Genomic DNA, 9,889 nt, shown 5'->3' with positions numbered 1-9,889 from the left:
TGTAGATAGGGGTGCCAAATCTTCAAAAATATATCATATTCATTTCTTAAATTATAAGTAATTTTTTCAAATGGAATGCAGCTATATATTTCATTATTCCAATTGTCCATAGTTAAGTTTAAATCTGATTTCCAAGTAACTGCAATAGCTTTTTTGGCTACTGTCAATACAATTTTTATAAATTTTTTCTGATATTTATTCAATTTAGGTTTCGGTATTATCCCTTCAATATCGCCTAATAAAAATAATGTTGGGCTATGTGGAAGTTGTATTCCAATAATTTGTTCCAGTAAAAGTCTTATATTTATCCAAAAAGGTTGAATTTTAAAACAAGACGTAGAAAAGTACAGATTTCTTGATTACATCAGAAACATTGGTCAGATAAATTTGGGTTTAATCTCACCACTCTGTGTGTATTAAAAAAAAATTAACCCCTGACATCTTCCTGCTTCCAAGCACCTTAAACAGTGGATCTCGTGGTAGCCATTTCAGCCCTGGGAAAAAGCCTCTGACTATCCACATAATCAATGCCTCTTATCATCTTATACACCTCTATCGGGTCACATCTCATCCTCCATTGCTCCTAGGAAATGAGGCCGATTTCACTCAACCTATTCTCATGTCATGCATCCCAATCCAGGGAACTTCCTTGTAAATCTGCTCTGCCCCCTTTCTATGGTTTCCACATCCTTCCTGTAGTGAGGCGACCAGAACGGAGCACAGTAGTCCAAGTGTGGTCTGACTAGGGTCCTATATAGCTGCAACTTTACCTCTCGGCTCCTAAACTCAATCCCATGGTTGATGAAGGCCAATGCACCATATGCTTTCTTAACCAGAGTCAACCTGTGTAGCAGCTTTGAGTGTCCTATGGACTCGGACCCCAACATCCCTCTGATCCTCCACACTGCCAAGAGTCTTACCATTAATACAGTATTCTGCCATCATACTTAACTTATTAAAATTAACCTCCTCACACTTATCTGGGTGAACACCACCTGCCACTTCTCAGCCCAGTTTATCAACCTTTCAATTCCCTGCTGTAACCTTTGTCAACCTTCCACACTATCCACAACACCTCCAACCTTTCTATCATCAGCAAATTGAATAACCCATCCCTTCACTTCCTCGTCCAGGTCATCTATAATAATCACGAAGAGTAGGGGTCCCAGAACAGATCCCTGAGGCACACCACTGGTGACGAGCCTCCATGCAGAATATGACCCGTCTACAACCATAGGCTTTATAGGATGAAATCGGATTGAGTGGAATTGTTTTCCTTTTTTTTTTGTGGAAGGCTGAGTGGAGACCTGATAGAGGAATTTATAATTATAAGAGACTTATTAAGGAAGATAGCATGTTATCCCAATGGAAGTGGTATCAAAAACTGGAGGGCATTGATTTAACGTGAGAGGAAAATTAATTTAAAGGGGAGCCAAAGGATAAGTATTTTGTACAGAGTCTCTGAAACTCGCACTGGAGGAAATGCCGAAAGTTTGAAGTTAATAACACCTCCTTCTACTTTAGGCTACAAACGTATCAATCACCCCTGATGAGTTATTAACTTCAAACTTTCTGCATAATCACTCAGAGTTGAACTGTATGTGCATGTAACGAGAGCTGTATAACTCATATCCTTCTACCTTAGGCCACAAACTTATTAATTACCCCTGCTGTGGACACTTTCTGGAGGTCCAAGATCTGTATGCTCCACGACCACTGGACTAAGTGTGTAATTGTAGGAGGGGACTATGTTGAAAAATAAATGTGCTAGGTTTTCTAAAATTGACTCCTTCTACATTAGGCCAGGAACTTATCAGTCACCCCTTGTATATTAGGCAGGCACTTTGTTACGTACCCCATAACGGGTTAAAAAGAACCAGCAGAAATGGACACCTAGAGTCTGAGTCTTCCGTTATAAACTCTATTTTATTAATAACTATGTGATAAAGTCATATAAAACGACATGAGGTAAACAGGTTAGCAGTGTATATGCATATATAAGTGAGTACCGGTAAATAAAGTTCCCAAGCTTCTCTCAGCTCAGGTGATTAGATGATACAGTCTTACGGTGGTATGGTAAGTAGTCAGTCCAGTTCTGGAATTTGATTTGAGTAAAGTAGAGAGAGAGATATTTGTTTTGTCTTCCCAGTGCCGATGCCATCGATCTTCCACTTTGTCCTCATGCTCCCAAAACTTCTTGAAAGTCACCAGCTTGTGACCACAAAAAGAGGACTGTCTTCTATGGTGGAGTTATCAATCCAGGCAAGGATTAATCACATCGATAGCTCCCCACCGGTCACTCCTTTGTCCACACTGTGAGCACAACCCCACCCTTGTCATGGGCACACAAAGCTCACCAGTGTCTTCCTTGTTTCTGGTATGTCGTGTGTCTGATTATAAATCCAACTGACTATATATATACTATATACAAGTACGGAACACGAGCTGTCCATCATATAGCTCCACCTTTCAGTTTCCAAGGCAACTCACAGACTTCCTCTCTCTGTTGCTGAAATGGCACACAAGGTGTTTGCTCCCTCTCTCTCTTTAAAGGAACAGTCCACTTTAGAATAATCTTTCAGATCTCGTCACACACTTGCATAAGTAAGACATAGAAGAGTACAGATATAATGCAGGCAGATGCAATTTGTGGAGATGGACAAAACAAATCAGCATGGATGCGGTTCTGTCCATACAACCAAATGAACTTATAAACGTTGGATACCATTTCAGAGGGTACAATTTATATCCCTGGTGTCTCATATAGGCCTAAAATAGGAAAAAGCAGTGGATTTTATTCCATCATGACAAACGTGGATAAAAGGAAAGGCTTTTACACTACAGAAATGCCAACTTTCTAAATTAGTTAACAATTTAAATTTGCCAACTAGCATGGCATGTTTTGAATATATTAGCATAACAGTTATAGTACCTTGAAAGAATGGCTATCAATAATATCAGATGGTTGCAAACTCACTGAGGCAGTCATTAGGAAAGTGGTGGTGATGGTGACAGAAGCAGTGATGGTCCTTATAGGGAGAAAGTAGACATGCTTGTATGAAAGTACAGAGGGATCTAAATGATCCAGTGTATTAGTCACAAAAAATGTTGGTAGGTTCCACAAGTAATTAAGAAGGCAAACAATATTTAGGCTGTTACAGCATGTCTGCTCATTTTTAAGAATAGAGAAAGGTGTTAAAGAGGCCACACCTAGGATACTGTGCAGTTACCTGGAGTTGGATGTGGAGAGGATGTTTCCTGTGGTGGCAGAGTCTAAGATCAGAGGGCACAGCCTCAGAATAGAGGGGTGTCCTTTTAGAATGGAGATGACAAATTTCTTTAGCTAGAAATAGTGAGTGGTGAATCTGTGGAATTCTTTGCCACAAGTGGCTATGCAGGCCAAGTCTTTACTGTATGTATATTTAAGGCAGAGATTGATAGATTCTTGATTGGTCAGGGCATGAAGGGATAGAGGGAGAAGACAGGAGCTTGGGGGTGAGAAGAAAATTGGATCAGCCGTGACGAAATAGTGGAACAAACTTGATGAGCCAAATTGCCCAATTCTGCTCCTAAATCTATAAGGAGAAGCGCTGTTGACATTTCAGGCCGAGACCCTTCGTCAGTCCTGATGAAGGGTCTTGGTCTGAAACGTTGACAGCACTTCTCCTTATAGATGCTGCCTGGCCTGCTGCATTCCACCAGCATTTTGTGTGTGTTGCTTGAATTTCCAGCATCTGCAGATTTCCTCATGGCTGCTCCTAAATCTTATGGTCTTGTGGTCTTATGGAATACTGTATTACTAGAAGATGATTAAATGAAATTCATCAGGATAACTTTTGGGATAAGAGTGTTTTTTTGTCAAGAGAACGCAGCTTGGGGTCAGCATTCGTTGGAGTGTACAAGAATGAGTTATTCAAACATATGAGATCCAAAAGGGGCTTGACAGAGTTGAGTTGCTTTTACTAGAGGGAGGGTCACAAACAAGGAGAAATAGTTACAAGATAAGGGACCAGTAACTAAACACTGTGGTGTGTAGAAATTCCTTCAGTCAATGGGTTAGGTCTAGAGTGTGCAAAAGATTTCACTGTAAGTAGTTCAGTTAGAGATAGACAAATAATTGAAGTACAGGGCAATTGTGAGGAACTGGTATGGAAGAGATGTTGAGGCCAAGGCAGAATAGACAAAGCTATTTTGAGTTCAGGGACAGGGTGGCCTAGTCTTGCTCCTTTATTCTTGCATTCCTGGAGGCAATGTTGATGTGATCCAGAATACGAAGCTTGAAAGGACACCAGGGAAAAAAAGGTAATAGATTTCTAAGCAACTGTCAATGAATACTGAAGCGAGTAGGCTTATGCTGGTGATGTGTTCGGCAGTTTTGACTACCCGTTGTAGAGCCTTCCTATGCCAGTTTACATGCCATGCAATGATGCATTATGTTACAAATCTCTCTACTGTGCATCTGTAAAAGGGCGTGAACTTTGATGTGCAGAGACTAGCTATTTTCAGCCACTTCAAAAAGTTTAGGCATTAGTGAGCTTTCTTGATTGTGTGAAATGTGTTCTGGGACCATAAGGGTTTGTGTGAGATGTGCACTTTCAGGAGTTTGAAACTACTCGCAGATTCCACTCCTGTGTTGCTTATGTAAAGTGGAGTGTGAGTGGTGCAAGTTCTCCTGAAGTCCATAAGCATCTTCTCTGTCTTGTTATCATTCATGAAGAGACTACGTGCTTGGTACCTCTAGCTCTTCCACCTCCTCACTGTAGGCCTTCGCATCATTTTTGGTGATGAGCCCCACCACTGTCGTATCATAGGGAACTTGACAATGTGATTGCTTTGGTGTTTGTCCGTGCAGTCATTGTGAGCAAATTGTAATGCAAAGGGCTCAGCATGGCCCTGGAGAACATCTATGATGTGGATGGTGGAGAGGGTAGTGTGGTTGTGGATCCAGGCTCTCTGGTCCGTGGGCTAATAATGTTGGATGCCGAAATGAGATCCAGAAGCAGTATTGTTTTCCAGGTGTTTCAGTGGCAGGTGCAAGGCAGCTGCTGTGGCATCTGTTGTACAGTCGTGCAATTGGTAAGCATATTGGTGAGTGTCCAACGTGGCAGAAATGGGGTCTTTTTGACTTGTGCCATTACACCATCATGAAGCTTTCATCATAATTGGTGTCACTTCCATCAGTCAGTAGACGCTTAGTTTGACCCTAGTAATGAGGAGAATTCTCTGTGACTATACATTTTAAAACATACTCAAATGTAGAAGATGCATACCTTAAGGACTTCAAGTTTGCAAATGCTTGTGTCCATTGTTCACCAGTCTTTCTTTGTGTGTAGTTTTACTGATCCTTTTGCATTTCTCTATTATACTGTGAATCCTGCAAGGAAATGAATCTCAGGATATAGTGACAGATATGTATGGTGATAATAATGTTAATTTGAACTTTGAAGTCTACTTAATGGGCCAGGACTTGATTTCCTTTTTTATTAAAGTAGACTGAGTTAAAAATTAAAATTATGAGGGGAATAGATAGAGTTGACGTTGACAGGCTTTTTCCATTGAGAGTAGGGGATATCCAAACAAGAAAACATGAGTTGAGAGTTAGGGGGCAAAAGTTTAAGGGTAACACGAGGGGGAATTTCTTTACTCAGAGAGTGGTAGCTGTGTGGAACGAGCTTCCAGTAGAAGTGGTAGAGGCAGGTTCGGTACTGTCATTTAAAGTAAAATTGGATAGGTATATGGACAGGAAAGGAATGGAGGGTTATGGGCTGAGAGTGGGCCAGTGGGACTAGGTGAGAGTAAGCATTCGGCACGGACTAGAAGTGCCGAGGTGGCCTGTTTCCGTGCTGTATTGGTTATATGGTTAAATGGAACCGGATATGACTCACAAGACTTCTTATCAGAACCTTGAATATCATTCACTGGTCAGTATCGTGTGCCGGAGATCGAATGGCGGTTGGAATGTAATTCAATGCAACCTTCCAGACCAGAGGTGAATATTGCAATGAAATACGGGCAATTGGATTTGAAATATTTATTACCAGTGTTTCTGTTACTCTGGTGTTCACGTCAGAACCTGTTTAGCAGTGAATCTTGTCAATTGTTATGCTTTGAATTAAGTGCAAAAATATCATAGTAAATATGTTAAATCTTACGTAGACGTGCGCAGATAATTCCACAGTTTGCCTTTCGGAATGTTATTTATGTATTCGCCATGGTAACCGAGGCTGTAATCCATCCACTCTGACGATAAGTTCTCAGAAGAGAAAGACATACCTTTAGATCAGAGATGAAGAGGAATTTCTTTAGCGGGTGGTGAATCTGTGGATTTCATTGCCACAGGCGGTTGTGGAGGCCAAGTCATTTGGTATGTTTAAAGCAGAGGTTTATCGTTTCTTGGTTAGTAAGGTTGTTATAGATTATGGGGGAAAAGCAGGAGATTGGGGCTGCCAGATAATAAATCTGCCATGATTGAATGGAGGTGTGGGCTCGATGGGCCGATTGTCCTAAATCTGCTCCTATGTCTTATAATCTTATAACCAAACTCTCCTTCTGGATCGGAGGTGGTGGCTGCAGGATTGCAATGACCACCATAGCTTATATTAAACGAAGCAGAATTATTTACCTCTGCTGTTTGAAGTAAATGGTGCATTATTCTTCCCAAATTCCATCACCTCCAACCGGAAGGATAGAAGGGTGGCGAAATTGAATAATTTGAATTGTTGTCCAACAAAGGGTTGAAAAATTACTTCTGCTTTCTTGCACAGGGGGCCATTATACCATGCTGAGGGAGGAGGTCGTTTGGGCATTGCTGTTATTGTCTGGTAGGTAATATACAGACACTTACGAATACACGGAGACACACACAAGCACACACACACTCAGACAGACATGCACACACACGCGCGCGGGAGCACTGAAAATTGGAAAAGGGATGGGTTATTGAGATGCCATTGGATCAATTCCGACTAGTGATCGAAGTTCAGTTAGGTGGTCCCTCCGCGCACCTTTCCGCTCCTTTTGGTGCTTACGTGTTTATTACATACAAAACTCAATCTTTTGCAACAGTGTAAGTGGGCATGGAACTAGTAATCTGAGATGAGAGAGGGAATGCAGACACTGGCTTCTTTCTGTGTAGTAAAGAAAATATATGCAGCCAGCAAGCCTCCGGCCCAGTACGATACGCTGTGCCAACAACAATTACCCGTGTCGTTCTGTGTTGATAAACGCTGTGCATCCAACGTTTGCAACAAGTCTCCTCGAGTGATCTGGCATTCCTACCGAAATGCACTAGTGACGAGAAATTCGCACATCCTGACTCATCCAGTTCAGTTCGCAAGCGACAGCATTGGAGTCAATTCAGTCAATTAATTGGAGAAAAATCTCTCGCTGTGATCACGGTCTTACATCAGCAAATGTGTGAACTAAATTTACATAAACTTATCGCCAGATATATTTCCCCGCAGCTTGAAATCGTGGCCGAATCCGTTGGTGCTTCGCTTAGTAAGAAGCCAGTTCTTAGCCTTTAGTTCCATTCTCCCACTTCACCGATTCTCCTTCACAAGCCCACCAGCTCTCTTTGATACTACTGCCGTCCGACTAAACTAGGATCAATTCATAGAGAATAATTAGCCGACCGGAACGCCTTTGGGATGTGGGACGAGATCGGCACGATTACAGGGAGAAAGTAGAAACTTCTCACAGACAGGCATGATCGAACCCGCGTCGCTGTAGTTGTCAGGCAACAGCTCTATTAAATGCGACTATGTCGCCTTTTGGCACCGCTGACTCTGTGACGTAGATTCTTCGGTGAAGTATTATGGTGAAGGCGATTTAGTTTGAAAATAGTCAATAAATATCTCGGTTTCAGAAGGAGCAATATGAGTTAATCATGACAAAAAATCAAACTAGCGGCTGCGAAACAAGGGAGAGCGGCGTGTCAGTCAGTCAATGAAGAGGCATTATCACAGAGCCTTACCATTGCTTTTGAGGACAGACTCGATCAGAACAAGTGAGGGAGCATTCGCTTGGTGACCACTTCTTTCCCCCGGCTGGGGGACTCCTGAAAACTCTGCTACCACCCAGCACACGTTAAGCGCAAGGAACGGTATTCTGTTGTATATTAACGGTATGTCATAGATCCACGTAATGTCGAGTTATGTCGAGATAATGAAATATGTCGATATTTTATTATCTATTAATGCTACTGCGTTAAAATAATCTAATATTTACACTGTATGTGATATGCACTGTGTGATTTACAATATGTGATTTCGCACCTTGTTCCCAGAGGAACGTTGTTTCATTTAGCGGTATACGTGTGTACAGTTGAATGACGATAAACTTGAACTTGAAATTGAAGTTGGAAACCGGGTAGAGCTTCAGGCATCACACACAAAATGCTGGAGGAACTCAGCAGTCCAGTCAGCACTCTTGACTCCAGAATGTACACTTTTCCATAGATGCTGTCTTGCCTGCTGAGTTCCTCCTGTGTGTGTTTGAATTCCTGCATCTGCAGGTTTTTTCCCTGTTTGAGGGTAGAACTTCAAGCAGTTTATAGCAAAATATGCAATCATCAAATTGTGGCAATGTCATTAAGGAGACTGTTTATTGTTACAGGAGTTGCTGGAGTAAGATTAACAATCATGCAAACGCCCCCGCGGGTCACTGTTACCGAAGGTGGCTTGGTGCAACTGAACTGTTCCTTCTGCTGGAAGGTAACACAAAAAGGAGAAAAACCACTTTATACTATCGATTGGTACAAAGACGAGGAAAGTGCTTTACTTTGCAACAAAAGCGCAGCATACAATGGCCGCCTTCTGAAAAGTTATTCGGAAGGCTTTCCGTGGGAATGGGCGTCCATAACCATCCTTGACCTGAAACTAAATGAAAGCGGGAAATATTACTGCAGAATTCAGATTTTCAAAGCTGAACCTATTTATGGAACCGGGACAGAAATCACAGTGAAACGTAAGTCTGCATTACCTAACCTACCGACTCAATCTTCCCGCTCTTCCCAATTCCCTTCTCCCCCGCCAGTTTCCCCTAATTTAAAACAAAACAATAGAGGATTGACGGAAGGGGTATCTTTATGATTCAATGGAAATTTACTCCTTTCGCTGATGTTTCTAACTTAAATAATAATTACAGGCAAATGTGGCTTGACAGCCTCAGGTGGAATTTTAACCCGGGACGACACCAAGTCCCAGACTGTGACACCTAATACGTTGCGGGATTTCATTTTCCACTACAGATAAGCGAGAAGAAATAACGTGGACGAGGCATAAAACGGACCCAATCCGATCGGTTCCCCATATGCCACCGTATACTACCTTGAATTTACTTTCTTGCAGGTATTCACTGTAAAACAAAGAATTACAATAGATTCAATGAAAATTCTGCACACAAGGTCTGAGAAACAACTCATATTCAAAGGAAGAAAAACTATGCAAAAACAACAACAATAATAAACAGCATTACAGTAAATAAATAGACAGGGAAATATACAAACAAACAAATAAATAAATAGACGGAAAGATAGACAAATAAAAATTAACAACATGAGTAGTAGGGTCCTTTTAAGTGAGTCCATAGGTTGTGAAATTAGTTCTCTGTTTGTCAGTAAAGTTATCCACGCTTTTCCAGGAGCCTCATGATTGAAGGGTAATAACTGTTCCAGAACCTGCTAGCGTGGGAATTAAGGCTGTTGTACATCCTTCCCGATCGGAACAACGAGAAGAGAGTATGATCTGGATGGTGGGGTCCTTGACGAAGGATTATGATTTCTTGTGACAGCGCTTCTTGTAGATAAGTTCAATGTTGCGGAGGGCTTTCCCTGTGATGGACTGGGCTGTAGACTGCAGAGGAGATCTCTTGCTAGAAAAGTGTCACT

At 41.7% G+C, this 9,889-nt stretch overlaps 1 long non-coding RNA gene across 1 annotated transcript; it reads left to right on the top strand.

Moving 5' to 3' along the window:
* The first annotated feature begins 5,937 nt into the window (after positions 1-5,937).
* Positions 5,938-8,675, top strand: LOC132393828 (uncharacterized). The gene is made up of 3 exons (XR_009512090.1): positions 5,938-5,989; positions 6,765-6,821; positions 8,617-8,675. It is a non-coding gene; the product is annotated as an uncharacterized LOC132393828 (long non-coding RNA).
* The last annotated feature ends 1,214 nt before the right edge of the window (positions 8,676-9,889 follow it).

Source organism: Hypanus sabinus, chromosome 5 (assembly GCF_030144855.1).
Source record: "Hypanus sabinus isolate sHypSab1 chromosome 5, sHypSab1.hap1, whole genome shotgun sequence".
Classification (NCBI taxonomy): Eukaryota; Metazoa; Chordata; class Chondrichthyes; order Myliobatiformes; family Dasyatidae; genus Hypanus; species Hypanus sabinus.
This window is presented reverse-complemented; position numbering and strand designations above follow the sequence as displayed.